At 36.5% G+C, this 26,834-nt stretch overlaps 1 long non-coding RNA gene across 2 annotated transcripts; it reads right to left on the bottom strand.

Moving 5' to 3' along the window:
• Nucleotides 1–11,069: 11,069 nt before the first annotated feature.
• Nucleotides 11,070–26,529, bottom strand: LOC115830893. 2 transcript variants are annotated; one of them, XR_004026421.1, is made up of 4 exons: nucleotides 25,411–26,529; nucleotides 16,021–16,115; nucleotides 11,589–12,297; nucleotides 11,070–11,125 (listed from the first exon to the last, which is right to left on the bottom strand). It is a non-coding gene; the product is annotated as an uncharacterized LOC115830893 (long non-coding RNA). The 2 variants fall into 2 exon arrangements; XR_004026422.1 differs by lacking the exon at nucleotides 16,021–16,115.
• Nucleotides 26,530–26,834: the final 305 nt, after the last annotated feature.

Below are 26,834 nucleotides of genomic sequence, written 5' to 3'. Positions count from 1 at the left end.
ATGGTACAGTCAAAACTTTTGCACTTTTGTCTTAAGAAACTTAAAACTCACATTTGTATTCCTAGGGTTTCTGGCAAGTCGGCATACTCTATTTCACAATGTGTTCATGGAACAGTGAGATTTTGACTTCCATTGTGCACATGTAATAAAATGTTCTCATTAGTGATATTCACTCAGTGTATGAAAGCAGTTACTGCCACTGCCCAAAAGGCATTGCTGTTTCCATTTAAGATTTATGGTTGGCCTTTTAATTATACTCCCAACACTGCCCCTAAATATATCCCCATAGAAAAATACATAAAATATTTAACTTAATTATTATCTTGCTCAAAGATCACGGCAATATCTTGGAGCTGCTTCCAAGACTATTGCTTTATGATTTCAAAGCTGTTTAGCTATTTTTACCAAATAATTAATTCAGATATATCAAGAATAGGGTAAACTCTTTATTGAAATGATCTGTAGGGAATTTAAAGAGTAATTAATTTTCCACATGTATTTTTAAATGAAAATAACGTATTCTTTCTTTCTGATTAAAAAAATGCCTACTTGTAGCAAAACAAAATAGGGGAATTCATTAAAAAATTGTTTAAACCCAATGCAACCCACCTATATTTCTAGGTACCCAAAGAATACCACTATGAAAATGTTCATGAACATTCTTTTAGACATTTATATGGATAGACATTTATATGGATAGATATTTATATGGATAGACATATATATGGCTAGACATTAGGCATACACATTTTTTAAAACAAATGGGATAATACTGAAGGAGTTCAGGACATTCCACCCCAAAATATATCCCTTTGGCATACTGATTATTTTGATTTAAAGACACTTGGGGCTGGGCATGGTGGCTCACGCCTTTAATCGCATCACTCTGGGAGGCCAAGATAGGTGATGACTTGAGGTCAGGAGTTCAGACCAGCCTGACTAACATGGCGAAACCCCATCTCTACCAAAAAAAACACAAAAATTAGCCAGGAGTGGTGGCACTCACCTGTAGTCCCAGCTACTTGAGAGGCTGAGGCTGGAGAATTGCTTGAACCCAGGAGGTGGAGGCTCCAGTGAGCTATTACACCTCCGCACTCCAGCCTGGGTGATAGAGTGAGATCCTGTCTCAAAAAAAAAAAAAAAAGACACTTAGAAGACAGTAGGTATTAGAAGGGCTTTCTGACCGCCCCTTTTCTATTTAAAAACAGGCCATAAAATTTCCTATGAAAAAGGTGCCTTCCTTGTATCAAAAAGTGAAGAACATCCTTATCAGCAGAGACTGGGAATCAACACTAAAATGAATCTGTATACACAAATTTACTAAAATAACTCTTATTGTCCACTAGTTTTCCCCACTTTATGTTTTATCATTTCCCCACAATTAACTGCCCCTAGCCCAAATCACTTTGTCTTGTCATTTCTTCACAAATTCATCATTTCTCAAAAGGAACATATGCTTTCTGCTCTGGTCACTTCTTCATGGTTTCATTTTCCTGTGAGGATTCCCATGCACATGTACCATTCTAATAAAACATATGTGCTTTTCTCCTATTCATCTATCTATGTCAATTTGACTTTTAGGTCCAGTCAGAGACCACAAGAAGGTAGAAGACATATTTTATTTCCTCGATAATACCATAGTCTTTTAAAATTAACAATATACTCTTTAAAATATATAAATATAAGTAGATGATTAGAGAGATCTCCAACACACCACTTAAAGTGCTGCATCATATTAGATTCTATTTTACATATTTTACCAATCCACTATTGATGAATATTTAAGTAATTTCAATTCAATTTTAAATAACACTATAGCAAATACCAATGTGTGTTTCTCTGATTATCTCTTTAGGTTTTATTCCCAAAGGCTACTAACTACAGATATTTAAAATGTTTGAAATGTATTCTTAACTTCCCCTTCAACAATGTTAAAACCAATGGTTTTAATATCCTTAAAGGTAGTTTCTACTTTATATAAAGGTTATTTGGAAGGAGATTTTGGGTGAAGGAAGTGACTAGGAGGAATAGAGGATTAAGAGATGAGGATGATACTGGATACTTCTTTAAAAAAAGTCTATGAGAAGATAGAAAAATGGTACAGCTTAGAGATGCTGACTTCATAACAATAAAAAAGGTATGTGTTACATGAAGTTAGGCACCAATCCAAAGAAGTTGCTGAGAGAACAATCTTGTGAACCTACAGTTAATTGTCGGAGAGAAACTCAGAAGTTAGTATGAATGCGCTGGAAGATTACTGTTTCACTCAGGAGATTAGAAAGTAACAAGAGACATTGCTTAAATCTATTTTCAAATATAATATTAATAATTTTTTCAGTAGGCTATAAAAACAAGTCTTCCCTTTCCTACTATAGTTAAAAAAATGCATTGTCCTTTTCCCCCCTCACACTTCTGTTTGTATCAGGATCTTCTTGTTTAGATCAGGTTAACAAATATCTTTAGAAGACACTACATATAGAAAAAGAAGTTATTGTTTTGAAGTTTTTCCAAAGCAAATAAAGATAATTCTTATACTTCTACAGACATTTAAATCCAAATGTGTCTGTTAAATGGATAAAACCATAGAGGTCTTTAATTTTGCAAAACAAGCCCATGGCAAACCCATGAAATAGAAAAATGTATTATTTCAAATACTACTGTCCAGTCTTCCCCCACACTTTCTCTGGTGCCCAACTTTTCCAGCTGACACTGCTATACCTCAGCCTGAAGCCTCTCCGCTTCTTGTTCAGCTCTGTCCCTGCAGACAGAACTTCTAGGTGGGGCCCCAAGGACCAGATTTACCTCACTCTCTACCCTCTGAATGCTTTAGCCTTTGACTTTGTTTCCTCAAGGCACTCCTAAATGATGCTCTTTTAACTGATGAACTATTTTGAAAATTAATGACTGATGGTAGACCAGTGTGTTACTAATCCAGGTAACAACAGCAATTTAAAAGTGTCCTTCAGTGCTTCAGTGGAAAGAAATCTGTTCCATAAAAGGGAATTCGGGCTTCTTGCAACAGGATGTTTTCTGTTCAATCCATAGTCATACCAAGCAGGGCAACAGCTCTTAGTTTCTAGTCACAATCATAGATACAGGTAGGAGTACTGATAAATATTTGATAAATGTTATTTCATTGGAGCTTCAGTTCTATTTAATTTTTAATTTTATCAGAGTAATGTACAGATACATGCTTTTATAAAGTAAAATAGCACTCAGAGAGCTTTTAATAAAAGTAGCTTGCCTGCCACATTTCCCCACTTCAAAAGCAGGATCTTCCAGACTTGATTTGTTTATGTGTACTTCCGAATTTCTAAACTACCTGCCCACTTTATTGACTTTTCATTTTTAGATATCATTAATGAATGATTTCCCTGTATGAGAAATGAAGATTAAGCACTCTGATGCACGCTTCTCACCACACACCACAAATACATGTCCCTCCTTCCATCTTCTTACTCTATAACAGACTTTGGGGTTAAATTAATATTTAATATTTCCATTGATGTCACTGTGCCTACCACTCACAGCTGAAAGATGCCATGTTTTGTAATTTACATTTCTTTTCTCATATTAATTTCCATTATTCCTAGACTTTAAAATAGTCATGCACTGTTCTGTTTTCTTCGTTTCCTATATGCCTGTCATTTACGCAATCTCAAATTTTCTAATGCTGCTGCTAAACTCTCAGTAAAATCAGACACATTAGGTGAACTATCAGTAGTACTTCTCCTTTTGTGGAGACAGTCCTCCTGGGGCTGTCTGTCCTTTTGCTTCTCTGGTCTACTGCAGATAATCTATTATTCCTAACTGTATCTCTTCATTCAAATGATAATAAAGCTCAATATTTAGTGAAGAGCAGCCTTGACATGTGATTCGAAGACATAACTTTATTTTCATTTTGATTATTTTTCCTATGTTTCAAATAAGGTTTCTTCTGTGAGTGAGGGATAACCAGCAAAGAGCAAATGTTGCTGTGTTTTGCCTATAAAATAGACACAGATTCGCAAGACTGTCTCTCTAGAAGAATTTTTCCAGAGATTCCTTAGTTCATCCTACTCTCAAATGGCTAATTTTATTCCCCTTGCAAGTCTTTACCAAAAATGATTTTGTAGCCTGAACTGCTGTGGTACTAGAAATTTCATCTGCTTTTTTCTGAGTATCCCCATTCCTTCTCATTTTTAATCAGCCCTGTATAGTTTATATTTCATGTCCTCCTCTTTTTCATTTACCCTCTCATTTTGAAGAAGCAAATAGTTAAACAGCCTCTTGAGAAAGAGGACTTGAGAGGTAAATATATTGAGGTATTGCATGTCAAGAATATCTTTATTCTGTTCTCATGCTTGATTGTGGCTTGGCACAGTGCCAAATTCAAGGTTGGAAATCATTTTCCCTCAGAATGTTGAGGGCAGTGCTCCGACTGGAATGGGGCCCATGCTGCTGTTGAGAGGTTCAGTGGAATCTGATCCGGATTCTCAATCCTTGTAATGAGAGCTGATTTTTCTGTCTGGGAGACTTTTAAGGTCTTTTCTTTATCTCCAGCTTCCTGATGATAAGCCTTGCTTGATGTAGGTCTTTCCTCATTCATTGTGTTAGGTTCTTAATCAGCCTTTTCAATCTGAGAATGTGTCCTTCAGTACCAAAAATGTTTATACTATGATTTCCTTGATAATGCTATCCCCTCTGTTATATCTCTTTCCTGTTTGTGAAACTCCTATTAATCCATTTATGCCTAGTGTTCCATTATTGGAACACTAAGCTTGTGAGAGTTATTTATATCTTACCACCCAAGGTCATCACCAAGGTCTGATTTTTCACACAAAAAAATTTGCAACCTCCTGCATAAATGGGTTAATTGGATGTGAAACCTCTGATTCTTGTCTTTTCTATACTGTTTTTCATCTCTTTGATTTTTATTTTAGTTTCTGAAAGATTTTCTCAAATTTTGTGGTTAAATTCTTCTGTTTTTATTTGTGCTACTGTATTTTTTTTAAATTTAAAGAGCTTTTAAAAAATTTATTTCTTTTAGATAGCATTCTGTTCTTTTTCATGGGTGCAAAATCTACTTTTGTTTCTGGGGATATTACTTACAGAAACTTTTCCTGTTACTCCATGAATGGTTTCTAGTATATGGTGTACTGGCTGGAAATTTAGACTCTGAATCCAGCTTAAATGTCAATCAGTACCACCACTGACTGTGCCTATGACCTTGGGCAAGTTATCTAAACTCTGCTCATCAGTAGTCTCAGTAAAATAGAAACAATAAGAGTACACAATAACGCATGGCATTATTGTGAGGTACAAATGACAGCAAAATGTACTTGGCACTCAGAACAGTAACTGGAAAAAAGGAAGCCCATATGATATGTTATTATATCCATTTCCTCCAAGTTCCTTTTTTTCTGTTTTATTTTACTCTTTATCATTTGTGTTAGACATTTTCCTCAAATGCCTGATGATCCTTGGCTGTGTGTTCATATTTAATAATGAGGAACTAAGAAGTAGATTGGAAACTCTCTGTGTGCCTTTGAACTCCTGAAGAGCCATGTGGGATAACACCCCATATCTGCAGTGCTGGAAAGACCTCATGATAGAGAGTGGTGATCAAGGAGCACCAGATGTTTCAATCACTGCCTGCAGCCATATGAGATAATCCAATAAGAACCACCTTGCTGAGTCCAGTCAGCACTCAAAACCATGAGAAGTCATAATAACAGGAAGTGATTGCTATTGATTTGTGCCACCAAGTCATGTAACAATAGACAAATGATGCAGAGAAGAATAAGCCCTAGAATGAGCAAGAGCCCCACCTAGTATCAGATCTTGTGACTTGTAAGTTTCCCTTCCCATCTAGGAACAGCCTCTCAATCTCTATTCCTTTGAAATCTACTAGACAATATCCTTGTTTGATTCTCTATAGATATTTTAAAGTGTTAATCTTTCCTTGAAGTTTAAGACAGGTCATCCAAACACAGCTGAAGGTAAATCAGAGTGTTGGAGACGATGCCCCTCTAAGGCATAGTAATCCCGTTTTCTAAGAGTTGAGATAACACATAATGATAAATTACCTACGACAAACACAATATAACTGTTACCTGGATTAATAACCCTCTTTTTCTCTTCACATCTCATCAGTTCCCTCTGTCATCTAAATACATTCCTATGCCAGAAATAGAATTTCAGAAAACAGTTTACTTTGCAAATTCAAAAGTGTCTCAAATTTAGGGAAAAGAAAGTGAGATGAAAGTTCCAGTGAAGTCTTCTCCAAAGTTAAAACAATCCTTTGAAAATAGATGCCCACAAATGTTGCAGCTTGATTTATAGAGGAAAATAATTCAGCATTAAATGAAGTGCAACATGATTGCTAAGAGTATATATGTTTAAACTGTGTCAACAGCTATTACACTGTGAAGAGGGATTTTGGATTTTGAACATCTTGTCAAGTCAAGAGACTTTGTTTACATTTCACTGCTCACTTTCTTTCTGCCACCAAGAATGAGATTTGACTTCCTCCAAAGAACTCATTGCTACAAGGAAGGCTAAATGCAGGGAGTAGTCAAAGTGATCTCACAGGGGAGAAGGTAACTAAGCATCCAAATTGAAACACTTAAATGTAAACAGCTCTAAAACATGTAATCAGCCATTCAAAATGTAATTGTCAAATCTGGCTACACTTACCGAACATTTTACTCTGCATTTGTTTGAAATGTTTTGAAACTCTAAGTTTAGGTTGAACATCATATTTGGTTAGTAGGGAAAATTTTGCCTATTCTGATTTACAGTGAACTACGGGAAGCTAATAAGTTGCCTCGGAGATATTGACTGAAACTATGATCTGCATAAGTTACTTAGTTACTAATTGGTTGTGGGAAAGGCATGACTAAGCCTACTGCACCGAAGATTTGAAACTATGAACACCACACACAGGAGGAACCTTAACCCTTAGCAGTCAAGTGCTGCATGTAATAATATGCAGAGTAGGAAAATCCATTCTTTAAGTTTGTTAAGAACCAGCAGTTTTAGGAGGAACCATTTGCCATTCTCTGACAGTTTACATGTGTTTCCATGAAAAATGAGATAAAGTAAAATAAAACAAAAATAAGCACAAGTTTACCCAGAGATGATGAAACTCCAGACTAGATTGGTGGTTGAGAAACATGATATTCACGGCCTTCATAGTAAAAGCATTGTTGTTAAGCACTCTACTCTCATTACTTCTTTTAGCCCTTGTAACTGCTGTGATGGATTTGTCTATATCTCCCCCTCTATATTTGAGGAAACTGATGCTTAAAGAGACTAAGAAATAGGTTCAGCAACCATCCTGATTTGCCCTAGACTGAGAGGTTTCCCAGGTTGCAGAATTTTCACTCTTAACACCAGGAGACTCCTGGGCAAACCAGAATGGTTGGTCACCTTATGCAGCAGCAGGTCACTTACTTACTAACTGGTTATGGAAAAGGCATGGCTAGGCCTACTGCACTAAAGGTTTGAAAGCAACTCCACATGGCAGCAAGCATTTCTTTCTGTGTTATAGGGTATTTTACTTTTTTGGAGATAGGGTCTTGCTCTGTCACCCAGGCTGGAGTGCAGTGATACAACCATAGCTCACTGCAGCTTCGAACTCCTGGGCTCAAAGGATCCTCCCACCTTAGCCTCCCAAGTAGCTAGGATGACAGGTGCCTGCCACCATGTCTGGCTAATTTTTTTAATTTAAAAAATTTTAAATTTTGGGGTCTCACTATGTTTCCAGGGTGATCTCAAACTCCTGGACTCAGCGACCCTCCTTCCTCACCTTCCCAAAGTGCTGGGATTACAGGCATGAGTTGCCATGTCCAGCCTTATAGGGTATTTTTCACTGTACTGATTTAGATATTCAACCCTCTCCACCCATCCTTAGACCTGAGAGATACTCACTCCACATGATCTGCTAAACCATCCAAATGTGAACATCCCCCTGTGCCCCTGAGGCTGAAATGGCAGCATTCACATGTATCTGATATAAAATCTTATTTTTATGACAGAGAAAACTAAAGCTCAGAGAGGTTTAAGTAGTTAACCAAGGTGCCATTTAACTTGACTTCTGTAAATCACCTTGAGACTTAAAGGAACAAATTGTTTTTCCTTTAAATTAGAAATCTTTAATACCTGGATTAGGTTCAAAGGGTAAACTGTCAAGGGTAAATTTCAAGAAGAGATAATATTTCAAATTGGTGGTATTGAATGATAAAAATACATAATCTGTAATGTGTATTTGCAAGTAATTAATTCGGCTGTAGAAGGCAAGAAAACAGGATGGGTGAAGCTCAGAAGATGCATTAAGCATAGATAATAATCTGTAAGACGTGTTCAATATAAATAAGGTAAGTGGAGCATATGTGTGTGAAAATAGAAATGGTTGAAAGGACCAAGTGACTTTAACTATTCATGATATACTAATTATATATCAAGCATGTGTGTTGCCAACTAGTCATGTTACATAAAGTATGTAATGTAATGTGTAAGTACTCCGAAGAGGAACTCTTGAACTATATATGAAAGGCAAGGTTTCTAGAAGAGGTGATAGCTAAACCAAATTCTTAAGGCTCCGAGAAGGTAAGGGTGGGCTGGGGAGGGGCATTCAGATGGAGACAACCATAGGTAGTTGGGTATATGGATGGATACAGGGTAAGGAATCACTGTAGGTTGATTCTATGAAAATGATTGAAGTCAAAACGGAAGCACAGTCTAAAAAGTATGCAGGATGGAACTCAAGGAGCTCACAGACTGTCAAGGAAAGAGATAGGACGATATGTAGCATATGACTTACTTATATTGCAAATAACTCAAAGCATGTATTAATATCTTTAGTAATAATAGATCCAGGTTGGGCCTTGGGAATAGGTATAGATTTGGACTTATCATGTCAAAAAACATTAATGTTCAAAAATTCTGTTACCACGTCATCAAAAATGTCTTCACTTAGGAACCTAAGAGGTTTTCTTTTAATACTAATACAGCAACTGAAAAGAGTAAAACCTTGACATGCATCTGTTAAAGTCCCATCTATCATCATCATTATCATCATTGTTACCCTTATTATTTAAGTAAATCTACACTGTGTTAAATAACCACCACACATTATCTTACTTAATATGTAATACTATAAAGTACTATACAATATATGATACTAATATCATAAAATAGGTACAATAGTCCCCCGCTAATCCATGGGGGATAAGTTCCAAGACCCCAGTGGATACCTGAAACCTAGAAGAGTACCACACCTGATGGCCATCAATTGGAATACACTTCTTTTCATGTCCTCCACTCACAAGTTTAATGCCTCTTCCATTTAACCAAGCACTTAGCATGCACTGTGGCTGTAATTTCTGCAATTTGCGATGTGACAACCAAACCGGCAGAAATTTCTTTTCCTTCTTCACAATTTCACAGATAGAACATCTTAGCAATCTCAGCATATGATTCTTTTCCTTCCTAAAGTTGACAACTTTTATCTTTTCACTTAAAGGAAGCAACTAACGGCTTCTTTTTGGCATATTCAAATTGCTAGTATCCCTCCTCTTGCACTTTGGAGCCATTATTAAGTAAAAAAGGTTACTTGAGTCCAAGCGCTGGGCTGCCAGGACAGTCAATCTGATAATCAAGACGGATACTAAGTGAGTAATAGGTGAGTAGTGTGTACAGCGTGCAGGATCTGGACAAAGGGAGGATTCATGTCTCAGGGAGGACAGAGCAGGACAGCACGAGATTTCATCACGCTACTCAGAAGGGTACAAAATTTAAAACTTAAGAATTGTTTATTTCTGGAATTTTCCATTTAATATTATCAGGTTGACGAGGGCTAACTGAAACTGCAGATAGTGAAACTGTGGATAAAGAGAGACTACTCTTGACTTAAATAGACTGTAACTGAAAATGAGGCTCTGAGAGTCGAAGTTTACCAAGAAGTGGCAAAGTTGGCCTAAGAAGCCTAATGTATATGATCCCAAAACAATAAGGTTTGTATCTAGAATCAGATACATTAGGCTTCTTAGGCCAACTTTGCCACTTCTTGATTGTATAAACATTATCAGAAATACCTTCTGATAATAAATGTTTAAACAATTAGACTTTAGTTAACATAACTCAAGTCAGTACAAATTTCAACAAAGCTGATAGTACCAGGAGTCATTCCAAGTGCTTTTCATGATTATATAACACTTTTCTATTCTTCCACAGCCATGAGCAAAAAGCAAGAAGCACAATCTGAGTGCCAAGCCTGCCCACAATGTTCAGTAGACAAAAATTTCCCATGATACTCAAAATTGCCTGGTGCAGTCTCACCTACCACCAAACCACTGTGAGGATTTATTTAGCAGCTTCATGATCTATGCATTCTTCGCTGTCAACATGAAAGGCTAAAAAGCATCACAACGTTAACCTTTTTCCAGAGTAATTTATATACCATTAAGAGATGCAGTCTATCAAAGGAATATATGCCATTGATGGTACAATTTTAATCATTGACAAACATCTTTAGGAGAGATTTTGTGGTTTTCTTTTTTTCAGATTAGGGAAGGGAGATAGAGATAGGATGTCAGGGGGTATGATAGAGAGTAGTTTGGGGAAAAGCAAACCCTCTCTTGCCATAGGTCCCTCACTTTATTTGTAATGACTCTACCTCCGGATCATAAATATTGGGAAAAAAATCATTAATGAGTGCAAATTGTTGTAAGTGACAAAATAGAAAGTTATTAGTCTTTAGCTACACATATGTATGTGTGTGTTATCAATACACTGCTCTAAGCACTACATAGTGTGTTATGAATTTACCACTAAAAACATTATGCATAAATTGGAACAATTATCTGTATCACGAGGTAAGATCTATTTGTCAAAACAAGGGGCTTATAGTGCCAGGAAATGGAGTGGGAGGATTTTATGGCATACCCCAGGAGAGGCACTCGTGATTAGCGGTCCACTTCCCATAACACAACCAAATTCAGTTGACTGGTGAAAACCAAAATTCAGCGGCTTCCAGGGCCACTTCTACTTAGAATACCAAGAAAAATGCTTCTGCTGTCCACTCACCTGCAAAGAACGGAAGGACCTTCTCCAACTCACAGGAAATGCATTTCTTTCCAACCTGAAGAATTAAGAGTTCGCTAGTCATTCTCCCTACTTTTTGTTTTCTTTCCTGTATCTTAGTCAAAAGTGTGGGAAAATCGAGGCATGCTAAAGATATTCTGAGCTCTCCTAATCCTCGGTTAAAATTGTCTGCTCTGCTGAGGCAGGAGAATGGTATGAACCCGGGAGGCGGAGCTTGCAGTGAGCGGAGATCGCGCCACTCCCGGAAGACTGAGCGAGACTCTGTCTCAAAAAAAAAGAAAAAAGAAAGTCTGCTCTGGAGAATGGTAATGAAATGTAATAAGAGCTCTAGAATGAAACCCCATATGTAAAAACTTTTCATCACACCAACTGGTTATTCTTTCTGAGATGGGCTTGAAATTAAACCAATCTTTAAGGACAGAAGTTCATAGCAATCTCTAGGATGAGAAAACCTGGGCTCATTCATTCATTCATTCATTCATTCTTTCAACAATATTTACCAAGTGAATTCTAGGTGGTGCTGCACTTCCATGTCTTCTTGTTGAGCGTTGAAGCAGAAAACGAGTGGGAGCCAAACCATGATAATTCAATGCCTGACACTGAGAAATTGGAAAATTCAAATGCAGATGGGGCTTCATTTTTGTCTCCTGATAATGTTTTGGAAAGCCTTGATTTCCTCCCCACAACTGAATTCCCAATAAAGGTATGGAAAGTTCATTGTGCAATGGCAGGGGAATTCCTGGGTCACTTGCACCTCTTGAAGAAGCGATTAGGGATGGGGTCACTGTGTTCCCCAGTGACTGTAGTAAAGAGCTGGGAAGTCAAGGACCCAGTCACTTTCTGAGTTTTTGTTTCTTCAGATTTCAAGTAGGCATTTAAAAAAACAAAACAAAACGAAACCTATTTCAAGAAGAATTAAAGAGAGAACTTCCACAAAGAACCTGATCATGGTATGTGAGATAACACATCCAAAATTGCTAAGTCAGGAACTTGAACCAAAGACCTTCTGGTTCAATTTGCAAGAGATCTAAATAGCCATTTGAGAGGGTCAGACAAAAATTTTACTATTAAAGGAGGGCTTGACTGTTTTTCTCTGGACTCCTGACCACTCAGGGCCCATGGGATGTCTTCTGAGAAATGGTGTCATGGCAGTAAAAGATAGTGGCCTTCTTCAGAGTCATGCCTTACAGAGCCTCTTTAGTGTTTCACCTGGGCAAAAAGAAAAACAGAATTTCACAGAAAATTAAAGCCTTACTCTCTTTCTTTGACAAAGATATTTGGCAAGATTCATCATACAGTTCCACAAGCATTAGTCATTGAAGGATCCAAAGCACGGACTGAAGAACAGAAAAACCTGCTGATACAAGTCCCTTCTCAGGAATGGCTTGGACTGACCAGGCTGGTTCTTCCACTCAATTTGGCCACTGGATTTCAAAGACAAAGTTTTGGACTTGAATCCAGGTAACTGTAAGTCTACTGAAGAACCTTATCGTTTTGACAAACTTGAGATATGATTTGTGTGTACTTGTCTATTTTATCTAATGAGAGATGGCAAACTCCTTAAGAACAAGAATTGTGTTATGTCTGGCACATTGTAGGTGCTCAAGAAATATATTCACTACATGAATAGATAAATAAAGGCTAACAAAAGCCTGCAAAATAGTTTGTGTGATTATTTTTTGGAAAGTTTTAATGACAAAGAGTGTGGTAAAAATTAAACAGAATAATAAGAAGAAATGAAGCCACAAATTCATTATGTTATTAAAAATAATTTGAAAAGAAAGCCAATATACCCAGAAAAGCAGAGCCTGAGAAACTGCAGAAAAATGGAGCAGAAGCCTGCTTTATCTCTGGACTCAGAGTTGAGACAATGTGTTTCCTCATTGCTTAAGCCAGTTTTTCTATTATTTGCAGTGAAAAGTGCTATAATTGATTCAAGATCAATGCATTTACTTCCAGTGGGGCATATTCTTTCCAATAACCACAAGGCATTATTTGCTTCCCCTAGACACTCCTTCCTCTATTGGAAGATCTGGGAAACCAAATTAGTTATTGGAAATTTCTCTGCCTCAACTCCTTCCTTCCCTCCTGAGGGTAAGTTCTTTAAAAGGGAATGGGATGAATTTTCAGAGAGCCTGAAATAAATTTTTAGAAATCCTGTTGAAGTACTGCGACCCAGAAACAAGGTCCCCTCTCTAGTGACTGAGAGATTCAAGACACTCCACAGTGAGAATTTTTTTTTTTTCTTGAACAATGGTGAAGACCCTCTGTCCTTGTCTTCTCCTTTGCTTCTCTTTGTGTAGACCATCATTGTTCAAAAAGCATATATCACATGAGCTTCTCATGCAAACTACATATATGTAATTTAAATTTTTCTAGTAGTTACATTCAAAAAGTAAAAAGAAACAGGTGAAAAATAAAGTTAATATTATGTTTTATTTAACCCAATATATCTAAAATATCACTTCAACATGTAATTAACATAAAAACTATAGAGTTACTTTACATTCTTATTTTTATACTAAGTCTTCAAAATCCTGTGTGTATTTTACACTTAGAGCACATCGCAATTTGGACCAGCCACATTTCAAGTGCTCAATAGACAGCACAGTTGTAGACACACACAAATCTCCTTTACTTCTGTTACAGCATAAAACTCTTGGACACATAGCGTTTAGCATCTATTAATTACATAACTGTATTACATTGTTATTGCAATCATCATTAAACAAGTGTCATTCCAGCCCCCTATCTGATTTAATGCAATCTTACATAAAAGACTTTCTTAAGTTGAGATATAAGCCAGTCTTGATGGGTATAGAGATGTCATTCCTCTTTATCCAAAGATTTCCTTATTATTCTTTACCGAATGTCACGTTTACAGCTATTAGATGGGAAGATTATAATTTATTTTAGAAACTTCTAGTTTTAAACTATGTATTAACCAAAATTACACATGTATGGGGTATCTGCTTATTTCTGGTAAGCCCACTAGCTGATGTAGCAAATAGGTACCCAGGCCAAAAGCAAAATTTTGATAGTTGGCCTTTTGTTTAAAAAGTGTTTTATATCTGATTAGCTGAATTCTAACTATCTTAGGAAATAGATCAACTAACAGTGTAAGAGACAGTCTACTATGGTGGAAAGAGATCAACTTCAGAGTCAAATAAACTTAACCCTATCACTTACTAGCTTTGTAACGCTGGATATATTCATTAGCTTCTCACTTGTAGAATGAGAATAATAATATATTATGTCTGAGACTGCTAGTTTTATCCCAATATCCCAATATCCATTCTTCCCTTCTTCATCAGTAAATAATCACCAAAAGTTAGCTAGACACAGATGCCCAGAAAAAAGTCCATGTTTTCAGCCCTTTCTTGCAGCTAGATGTGTTTATGTGGTTAAATTCTGGACATGAGGTCAAAACAAAAGTGGTGTCTGTAATTTCCAGGAGGTATCCTTTTAAAAAACGAGGGAGAATGCTATTTTCTTCCTTATGGCTAGAATTCAGACATGATGGGTGGAGCTAGAGAAGTCATCTTGAACCATGAAATGTAAACTGTGTTGAGTACAGTAGAACAAGAGCAGAGCCTTGGGTCTCTCCTGATCATGGAATCACCACCAAAGCCCAGGGTTTTAGAGAAGAAAGAAATGCATTTCTATTTTTTTGAGCCATTGTTGTTACTTATTTTCTTCAACTTGCTGCTGAACCTAACACATGCTTAATCCGTAGCATCTTTTTGAGGATTAAATGGGATGGCATATGTAGTCCACTTTGTATAGTGCTTGGCACCTGGGAATGCAGGTGCTTAATTTAGGACTACTTTTATTACTAGCATAAAATATCTCCTTAAAGAGGTCACTATAAGGGTCAGATGAAACCTATAAGTGAGCTTGCTTTTTAATCTGTAACTCTGAGAATCACTGTATAAATGTTGGTTATAATTATCATCATCACTATTAAATTATTACAGGAACTGGCTAAGTGCCAGCATGCTCTACTATGCTCAATCTATATTTAGGTCAATTAAAAATAGATTGATACAGACTTCTTTGCTTTTGTTAGGTTTACTTAACTTTTGTCAACTGTGAATGTTTATCGGCTTGCCATTACATTGATGCTTCAGAGCTTAGATGAAACACTCATTTGGGTGGTATAAAGAAAATGCTTAGAACTTGATGAGGCTATGACATCTTTTATTCATTTACTTTTACCCTAAAAAGTTCTCTATTACAAAAATCAATATAATGTTTGTTGTTAAAAATAAATTATAGGGGCGTGAGTAAAGTGAAAGAAGAGAGTTTACCCGCTTCCTTCTTTTCCATCCCATTCTTTAGAATTAACCATATTACAATGTAACCAATTATTCCTTGTATGTAAATAACATTGTTATATAATGGGATATGCACATGTATAATATACATTTTCTATTTCCAAATGAAAAAAAAATCTTTTTTTTTGCAGAAAGTTCAAAGTTGTTGAAAAGAAAATCTTTTGCAACAGCTTTTTTGATTTGTTCGTTTCCCAATTTAAAATGTCTCCTGGGCATCTTTCCATGTAAATACATATTCAACAATCCCATTTTAAACACCATATACAGAGTCATTTAAATATTTTTACTAATTAATTATTGGAAAATTGTTTGTAAAATAAAGGAGACTGCCCTCAAAATAAAATAGCAACTTAGCTAGGATTAAATTAGGTAATTCAGAAAAATGCTTAGCAAATGTTTGGCAGATTGTAAATGATTGATAAATAAATATTAGCCATTATGATACTGATGATAGTGATGATTAAAGATGACTATCTCTCTAAGCTCACTCTCAATAAATTTCTGTTGTCAGAGAGGTGGCTTATTTTATTTAATTGCCCAATATGTACATTTATATATAATATTCCCATTTTATATTTTCATTTTAAGGACGTACTTGGCTGTGTTATATGGTGGAGGTGGGTGCCATGTTCTGGAAGGACTGTCAGACTCAAGTTGGTTCTCTTCAGGATCTGCCCGGCCCATGGCGACCTAGTACAGTGCCAAAATTGAACAAAAAAATACAATCCATCCATCTGTCAGTTAGTGAGGCAGCAAAGAAGGTATTTAGCTTCTAGGGCATTTAAAAGCCTAAGTTAATTCTATCTAAAAGAAAGACATCTGCTGGGTGGGACTCACCTCCTCTGAGCCTTTGAGACCAGTGGGGATTTAAACAGGTATAAATAATGACTCTTGAATAGCCACCAGACAGCCAGTGGTGCAACCTACTCTAGGGAGATGAGTCACAGGCTGAGCCGTGGGTAGTAGCAAGTCCCTAGGAGAAGGGAAGAGGGGTGTCTGGGATCCCAGGAAAAGCAATAAATGCAGTCTGTCAGCTCCACAGCAGAGGAGGGGCTGTGACAGGAGCCCTTACCCAGAAGTGGTGAATGGTAAATCTACCTCAATAGACAGTGGTCTGTGCATTGTCAATCTGATCATTTTGCTGTGCCCAAAACATCTTAAGTATAATTATACCAAAGCCTGAAAAAAGACTGGCTAAAGAGAAAACTAAAATAGATTTTTTTAAATGCAAACACACAATTCTGCCTACAAAAATGTTAAGTGCCAAGGAAAATATTGTTAAAATCCAAGAGGACCTCCTTTCCTAAACTGCAGTGTTCAGGAATTTATATGTATATAAGGTTGGTAGTGACCATGGACAAATCATTGCCTACACCTCTGCCAGAACACCTCTCATTTCTCATGAAGGCAGAACTTTAAATGTCACAACTAGATCAGAAATAACATCGATCTCGGAACCATCATGTACTTTTTTTCTGCTCTGCATGTGAGCATCTGGGGTGCCTAAAATCCAACCCTCACAGCTCTTGAAAAGCCCTGTGCCTTGCAGAAGGGATGCCTTTCAGTGATGCATCCGTGAGGAGGCAGCGCCTTTTGATAATTCACACAAAGGTCTTGCTAGTACAGGGAGGCCTTACCTTGACTGGAGGAGAGACCTAGGTTTGGATCTCAGCTAAAGTGTCGTCCAAGAGCAACATTCTTGTTAGCATAACATGCCATTCTCACACCCTACAGATTCATAGATTTATGGAGTTTTGAACTAGTTAAATGCCTTAGAAATGACCAATACCCACCCATTTTGTTGATAAGGGACCTGAAGCATAGAGAAGTGAGATAGTTTGAATATTTGTCCCTACCCAAATCTCATGTTGAATTATAATCCCCAGTGTTAGAGGTGGAGCCTGGTGGGAGGTGTTTGGATCATGGGGGCAGATTCCTCATGAATGGCTTGGGCCATCCCCTTGGTGATAAGTGAGCTCTGAGTTAACACTGAGATCACGTAGTTTAAAAGTGTGTGGCACCTCCTTCACACCTCAACTCTCTTTCTTTTGCTTCTGTTTTTGCCTCATGATGTGCCTACTCCCCCTTGACTTCTTTTTGAGACAGGGTCTCACTCTGTAACTCAGGCTGGAATGCAATAGTGCAATCATAGCTCACTGTAGCCTTGAGTTGCCAGGCTTAAGCAATTCTCTCACCTTAGCCTCCCAAGTACATGAGACCATAGGCATGCACCACCATGCCCAGGTGATTTTTGTATTTTTTTTGTAGAGATGGGGTTTTGCCTTGTTTCCCAGGCTGGTCTCTAAATTTTGTGCCATGCACCACCATACCCAGATGATTTTTGTATTTTTTTGTAGAGATGGGGTTTTGCCATGTTTCCCAGGCTAGTCTCTAAATTTTGTGCCAAGCGATCTGCCCCCACTTGGCCTCTCGACGGGCTGGGATTACAGGCATGAGCCACCACCACACCTGGCCTTGCTTTCTGCCATGATTGGAAGCTTCCTGAGGCCACCCCAGAAGCAGATGCTGCTATTCTTCTTGTACAGCTTGCAGAATTGTGAGCCAAACTTATTTTATAAATTACCCAGTCTCGGATATTTCTTCATAGCGGCACAAGAATGGCCTAATACAAAAAGTAAAGAGTTTGCCCAAGTTTAGATAGCTAATAATAATTTTTATTAAATGATATTACAATATAATCTTCATTGGGTTTTTTTATACTTTTTTTTTTACTAATGCATCAGTAGAACTACATGTACTTATTGATTGAGGTTTAAGCTACAATTTCAAGCAAGCATGTGAAAATAAAGGCTTCTTGCTCTTTAGATCATTAATGTTTAGTCCTCAATATAGATTTCCACATTCTACCACTTCATTACTGTACTACGTTTTTAACTAGAATTTTGAGGTCACATTCGCTGAGAAGTCTTTTTTCCCCTCTAGAATGGGTTGAGTTCCCTCCTGGGTGGGGTAGCCCGATCATCACTTTGGGCTTTCTCTGTGATCCTGTTTGTGACAATATCTTGGGATTGTCTATATAATTTTGATTCCCTAGTTAATTATAAGCTCTGTGAAGATTAAGACTGACTGGGCATTTTTTCATCATTGTATCCCCAGTACTTAAAATAGTGTTTGCAAATATAAAGGGGGATAAATATGCATTTGCAGAAAAAGGAAGAAGGAAGGAAGCGGAGATGGAGGGAGGGACTCATATAGAAATTGATATGAAAAATGGAATAGCAAGTGAATGTTAAGGAATAAGAGACGGAAGCAGAACTAAATGAAAAGAATTGAAGAGTTACCTAATTTACAAATTTTAAGATTTCTAAATAACTATGACAGAGCATAATACTATTCAGCAGTCTCCTGTCTTTGTCTTTGTCTACTTGCAGATGGTGGTGTTTGAGTCATGTGGCAGAAATGCTCCAAGATTTCTGCCTCCTGGTGTTCACATCTTTGGGTAATTCCTTCCCATTGAATGTGGCCAGAAGCTCCTGTGACTTGCTTCTACCCAATGAAATATGGCAAAGGTCATCAGGTGTCACTCTCTATGTTACATTTATATAAGATTCTATCTTGCTAGCAGATTGCTCTAGAGACTCTCCTTACTGGCTTGATGAAGTTACAATAGCAGCCATGTTAGGAAAGCCTGTGTGATGAGGAACTGCAGGTGGCCTTTGGGCACTGAGGGTGGCCTCTAGGAGCTGAGGGTAACCTCCAGTCAACACCCAGCAAGAAGCCAGAGCCCTCAGTCCTACAATTGCAAGGAAGTGAATTCTGCCAATAATCTGAATGAGCTTCGAAGCAGATTCCTCCTTAGTTAAGCCTCCAGATGAGAATTCAGCCCAGTTGACAGCTGGCTTAAAGACTGGTGAGACAATAAGCAAAGGACTCAACCACGCCATGCCCAGTCTCCTGACTCACAGAAAGTGTGAGATAATAAAAGTGTTTTGTCTTAAGATAGTAAGTTTGGGCGTAATTTATTAAACAGCAAAGGTAAGTAATACAAGGTGTTTGGTTATAAATAAGCTATAAAAATAGTCAAAAGAAAGAGAGAAAGAAGGAAGGGAGGAAGGAAGGAAGGAGAAAGAGAAAGAGAAAGAAAGAAAGAAAGAGAAAGCAAAAAGAAAGAAAGAAAAAGAAGGAAAGAAAGAAAAAGAAAAAGAAAGAAAAAGAAAGAAAGAAGGAAAGAAAGAGCTGGGCGCAGTGGCTCATGCCTGTAATCCCAGCACTTCGGGAGGCCAAGATGGGCAGATCACGAGGTCAGGAGATCGAGACCATCCTGGCTAACATGGTGAAACCCCGTCACAACTAAAAATACAAAAATTAGCCGGGCACGGTGGCAGGCACCTGTAATCCCAGCTACTCAGGAGGTGGAGGCAGGACAATCGCTTGAACCTGGGGGGTGGAAGTTGCAGTGAGTGAAGATCGTGCCACCGCACTCCAGCCTGGGCAACAAAGTGAGACTCCATCAAAGAAAGAAAGAAAAGAAAGAAAGAGAAAGAAAGAAAGGGAGAAAGAAAGAAAGAAGAAAAAGAAGGAAAGAAAGGAAAGAAAAAGAAAGAGAGAAAGAAAGAAGAAAGGAGAAGAAAGAAAGAAAAGAAAGAAAGAAAGAAGGAAGGAAAAGGAAGGAAAGAAAAGAAAAATGAAGAAAGGAAGAGAGAAGGAAGGAGAAAGAAAAGATGGAAGGAATATGGCCTTAGTTAAATTGTATGGATTTTTTTAGGTTTAATTTGGTGATTTTCAAATCAGTACAGAAAATATCTGAAGAAATTACAAGATTTTAAGAAAATTACAAACATCAGCAATTTACCAGGGCTTCAAGGGAATATAAGAAATCTGATAACTCATCACCACTAAGGCAAATTTGTGTGAGTGAATTCTATGAATACATAGGACTGGGCAAGATCTTAAGAAGACGGGCGGTCTATACTCATCTTCAGGTAAGGCTTTTCCTAAATACCTCCAAATAATGATGATGATGATGGTGACATCAATACTGTGAGCTTTTATTTACTGAGTTCCTCATATATATATAGGTCATACAGAATAGGAAGAAACTAATTTTTATGGAACACCTGCAGTTGTCCATGTGCTATACTGCAAACTTTATATAAGTCATCTTATAGAAAATAGCAAGCCCTTACAATAAGTCACAATTATTTCCCCCATTTTACACACACACACACACACACACACACACACAGCCAGCCAGAGACACACAAAGAAAAAGTATCTTGCTCTAATTCACCCAACAATTAAGTTATAAAACTGTGATTCAAACCCATATTTAATAGTCCTCATGATCTGAAAAATTTCCCAAGTAATCTAATTCCAACTTCTATGCCATCTTCTAAGCCGAAAGATGCTGCTAGATAGGTAACCATCCTAATTTTTTCCAATCATTTTACATTAATAAAACTGTGAATATGCTATAAGATAAAACAAATTTAAATATTTGGAAAAGATTTGAAAACAAAATTAATAGAAGAGAACTTCAAATGGTTAACAATGTTTGGTAAAATGGTCACCCTCACTAATAACTAGAAAAACACAAATTTAAATGAGATATCCCTTTATACCCATCAGGTTTGTAAAAATTATAATTTTCAATAATACTAGGTGTTGGCGGGACAGTGAGACTTGGAGCCTTTGTACAAGGTTAGTGGGAATCTAGGACTGATGAGGTCAGTTAGCAATGTTTGGAGAAATTTGTGGGTGTACCCTAGATTCAATGATAAGGTCTCCCATGTATTTTGTGAGAGCTAGGAGCTGGTGTCAAACAAGTTCTATTATTAGGGTACAGATAAAATGTATTCAATGCACACTATGGAATAACATGCAATGGTTAGTAGCAATGAATTAGTACGTATAGCATCATCTTAAAAATAGCATGTTGAGCTGGGCGCAGTGGCTCACGCCTGTAATCCCAGCACTTTGGGAGGCTGAGGCAAGCAGATCACAAGGTCAGGAGTTCGAGACCAGCCTGGCCAACATAGTGAAACCCCGTCTCTACTAAAAATACAAAAAATTAGCCTGGCATGGTGGCGGCGCCTGTAATCCTAGCTACTCGGGAGGCTGAGGCAGGAGAATGGCTTAAACCCGGGAAGCGGAGGTTGCAGCGAGCTGAGATTGTGCCATTGCACTCTAGCCTGGGTGACAGAGTGAGACTCCATCTCAAAAAAAAAAAAAAAAAAAGCATGTTGAGTAAATAAAAAGTATGGCAGAGAATGAAATCAATTGCACAATATCACTTATCTAAATTAAAACATGCATGCATATAATGAGTTTATGTATTTTTCAAAGATATTTATACATTCAATGACATATATCAAGCTCATTAGAATGGCTGCTTGTGGGGGAAGGGGAAATGGAAATGAGATCAAGAATGAACTGAAAAAATATTATGAAGGAAAAGAAGAGAGAGGCCTGACCAGACAGCTAATGATTGAACATTATTAACTACAGAGTGTGACTAATTCATCTCTCAGCACTTGAGGTATCCCCAAAGACAACTAAAACTGTTGTGGAATGAAGCTCTATTGTTACTGGCTAAAGAGCTTATGCTGACCTTGGATATTTGAATTTACAAAAGTATGTACCCAATATTTTATTGAGAAAGGAAGCCACACCAGGAAAATGTGGTCTGAAATTCTGTGGGGAGCAGAGGAAAATTTTTTCTAAAGATAATTAATTTCTTAGATTTGTACTTGGAGAAAACACGATGGCGAATATTTTGGCCAGTGTTAGAATTTGTTCATTAGTCTTATCTTAATGGAAGAGAATCTGTTTGACAAAATCATTGCCTTTGAGCAGAACAATCTCGTGGTAGATCGTTACTCTATGTATAAATAGCAAAAAGACTCTTTCAGCCAGAGTTCCACTGTCAATCCCGCTCACTCACTCACCATTCAAGGGCTTTGTGACCTGCACACACAGGTTTCTGTGAACACCTTGCTCTGCAAGGCAGAATGCACCAATGGAATTGTTCTTTTGTCCTGGTCAACCTGATTTCATAAGGAAGGAAATACTAGGAAAAGCTAACATAATCCCCCTCCAAATAATCACACAACTTTAACATTTTTAGACATAGGGTCCAGAACACATTTTCAATCCAGTGTTTCAGGAAGTTAGAAATGATACATTAATAAATGAGTAAATAAGTAAACCAAAAAATGAAAACAATCAAAACAAAACAGAAAACCTAAGATACACGTCTTTACCTTAAATACAATATTTACCCTTGGCTACAAATTTGAGGTAATACGTCCTACAATAAATGTCATAATTTGGCTGAAAGTGATTTTATCCATTTTGATAAGATAGATGAAGGATAAAGAAAAAATAGGCTAAATAAGAAATAACTTCATTTATCTACACTTTTTAAGAATTACGGTTTATTTTATGTGATTCGTCACTTAACCTGATGACTACTTTTTTTAGTTCATTTCCCTTTTTAAAAAAATCTAAATGTTTTCAGTAGAATCATTTATTGTTTGCGGTGATTAGAAATTAACTATATACTTTTGGCATAGAATATCCAAGTATCCATAACAATTAATGTGCTATAACAGTAATGTCTGCAAGGGTCACTGGAATGTGAGGACTTGGCATGATGCAAATAGCCCTGAACTTCCACATGTTTACAAATTCAATTTGCCTCTTCTTGGTACATTTTCTCTCTGTTTTCTTTTACTTCTTTTTACCATGATTTTTTTTTAGATGTTACACCCTCCCTTGGCCATCCTCATGCCTATCATGATCATATCCTTTCCTGTGTGTGTGTGTGTGCGCGCGCATATGTCTATCTATCTATATATGTAAAATATATGCTTATATATATAAATATATATGCATATATCTATCTCTATATATCTATATATAAAAGTCCATGGGTTTTGTGACAACCATGTAGAGAAGTTACTTGCTGTTTACTTTAGGGTATGTGTACCAACCTCAGTTATCCAGGGGATCCAGGGGAAGTTCTAAGAACTTTGTGGTACCCAGAGTAGGGAATCCTTTCTGTTCAAAATTATTTTAAATAAATTGTCATGGTTTTTATTTGGATTTATCTGCCTACTAATAGATATATGTGTTCCATTTGGGGTTCATAGTTCATTTCTTTCTACAAGGTGATCAACCAAAAGCAACAGATAGAATTTTAGTAGTACCTATTTTATTTTGCAGCTCCTGAATTTTACCAATGAGTTAAAAAAAGGTGTTTTTGTTTTCCTCTTTGGCTAACTCCAAAATATTCAGAGGCTGACAAAATCTTAATCTTATTTAGTTCTTGTTATAGCAACAGCAAATTTAGCATTGGAAGGTACAAACATTTCTTCATCTGAAGAGGTCTGAATAACTTCTCAGCCTCTTTTCTCATTAGAATGCTACTCTCCAGTTGCAAAGAGTAAACCTCGTGAATGGGGCTATGTCTCCACACTTGTCAGTGGAATTGTAATAAAATTACAGTAACCAACTTTTTGTTAGAAGGTCTCTGAAGTTGAGCTATTAACATAACCAACAGTACCTAAAGTGTGACCTGCAAACAGAGCTTTTCAAACACCAAATACAATGCCCTATTCATAGTCGATACTCTATAAATAGCAGATCACCATTTCCCTTCCCTTAATCCTTAAGATAGCCTTAACTAGTAAATATTGTTATCTGATTTTTAAGAATAAAAAAAAAAAGAAGATGTATCTGGCTATCCAAGCTGGTTACACAAACTCAGTGGCAAAAGTATTTCTGAATTGGTCTCTGTTCTCTCAATTTAAGAGCCTCCCAGCATCGACCATCATGCCTCTTTGCAGAAGTGCAATTGTTAAAGACAGATTGGGTGGTTTGGGCCCTGCACCATGGGATGCACCAACAATTTCATCAAATGACCCTCAGAACAGCCTGAATGTCACATGAATAATTTTCAACATGTAAGCCCAGAGGGCACACAAGAATAGCAACACTTAAAAGCTCAAAAAAGCATGAATTGCAATATGCTGGGCTCCTATAATCGCACATAATCCAATAATGTCTTAAATCAGTATTAAAACAAATATATTTTTCAAGGGTTCACAGGTTATTTTCATGAAAAGAATTTTAAAAATGAGAAAATTATCTTCTAATTTGTGCCTGTATTTCTTTAATATTATTAAGTAATGATGTACTGTCAACCCTGATGTCATACTGAGAAAATATTTCTGTGTAAATCTAACATCTTCATTATACTCTCAAGCCACAAATAACATTATATCACAAATTTACATGTAATAGATAGTTTCCCCAAAAAGAATTTCATTCCTTCAAAAGTGACAAAGTTTTGGTTATATTTCTGAATAGTAACATTCAGATAAAGATCACCAACAAGTGATAGATGGCAATTTTCAATGAAGAAAACTATTGAAAATAATCAAGTTTACCAGTGGCAGAAATAAAATAGTCTACTCTTGATGTATTCTGTGGTATTATAAAAACTTTTCTTTTCAGTGATGGCAAATGTAAAAAGAAATATGCAAATACATAAAATTTTTTTCTGATATACATATACATATAAATGAGAAGAAATATAATGGCAACTACAATTTTAATGTAATTTTTACCTTGATTTAAGAATGTCCAGTGGAAAGATACTTTTAAAGCATAATACAACAATAATTAAAACATGTACAATTCATGAAACTTATGAATTTCATTCTTATACTTTCCACCTTAAAGGTCAGAAGTGAATCCATATTGTAATAATTCCTTTTGTAATTTATCTCAATTTAGTAGCATACTTGTGAGGTTAACTTATCTGCAACTTTCCTTTAATATTCTAGGACTTAGAAGTTCTTACAGGGTTTAAAAAATTTTTATATTTTCTTCCCCTTTATGTATAGGAGTTAGTTGTTTTTAAAAAAAAAACAAAACAAATACCTGGGAAATGTGAATGGGCATTTGTTAAGCATTATATTGGTTTAAATTAGGAGGAGATCGAGGAGAAAATACTCACAAAAAGATAATTGTCATCCAGACTCTTCAATTAGTTACATTTTCTTTCTTTTTTCTTCTTAATGAATGAGAGGCAAATAAATCTTTGGCATTCCCAGTGACTCTGAAGTGTAAACTCCATCAGATCATCTAGATGCACAACTGTCCGACAACATTATAATAAAGGCAGTAAATAAATTTGTTCAAAATACCAGCCGAAATGCCTGAGGTTTCGTCAGTGGCCATGGTTGAAGCTCATCATGATTTGGACAGTGCAGCCGAAACCTCGAAGACTTATACACTGAGCAACAATGAAGATACTGTATAATCAACTAGGATTACAGAGGAAAAAGCACAAAGTGCTTTCAGTCCATAAAAGAAGTGATTATCACGAGGAAAGAGAAGTGACTGTTGGATTTAAAAGGCATACAGAGAGAGAGAGGAAAAAAATACATATTATATATATAAAATGTCACCACCCTACCCCCAGAAGATGTTGAAATCACAAAGAACAATTTTCAAAGGAAATATAATAAGCTCACAGATGAAAAACCACTTACACAAACCATTTTCAGCTGTACACTTTGTTAAATGATCTGCAAAATTAGAAAAAGAAACTGAATCATTGTTGAGGTACATTATCTAAAGGGTACATGGTGTCCAGAAATTCTGTTGCCTCTTTCGTCTGAGTCAATCTGAGGTTTGCATTAGTAAGAATTGTGTATTTAAAAAAAAGAAAACAAAAAAAAGAAGAAAGCTAGAGAACTAGTATCGAGCCAAGAAACAAAAGGTAGTCAACAACATTCTTTTCTCAATGCAGAGAGGGCTTATTGAAATATAAGCAAGTACGTTTTTTTCCTTCAGCTAGTATATATGAATTAAAATTTTCCAGTTCTTCTGAAAAAGGTCATTTCTATAAATGATGCATTTTAAATACCATTTAATAGCTATTATTGAAATTTGGCTCATGAAAAAACTACAGTTACATTTTCTTCTGTATAATCTGGCAAAAATGTCACTATACATGTCAGCTAATTGTGTAATATCTTGCTGCTGTTTTGTTTCATGTGCACTTCTATTAACAATTTCGGCTTATAACAGTGATTCTTTTCCTTTTGCATCTCAATATACCTGATATAAACTTTTTCTCCCATCAGTAATAGTGATTCATGACAGTAATCACAAAATCTTTCATATGAGACAATGTTGTTAGAATCTCTCTCTAGGGGAAAGTTGAGAAGGGATTGCATAGTTTTCAGCATTTTCCTCAGGAGATTCTGATGTGACCCCTAGAGGTTATAAACCTTACCACCTTTTGAGAATCACTGATCTTCCTAGGGGTTATAAACTAACTTCCCTTTTGAGAATTACTGATTTCTGAATGAAGACAAAGAATTTATAGTTTTTCTTTAAGCCAAATTAACACACTTCTAGAACACAGTGTAT

Source organism: Nomascus leucogenys, chromosome 17, assembly GCF_006542625.1.
Source record: "Nomascus leucogenys isolate Asia chromosome 17, Asia_NLE_v1, whole genome shotgun sequence".
Lineage (NCBI taxonomy): Eukaryota > Metazoa > Chordata > Mammalia > Primates > Hylobatidae > Nomascus > Nomascus leucogenys.
Note: the sequence above shows the minus strand (reverse complement) of the source record. Positions and strands in the feature narration are given on the sequence as shown.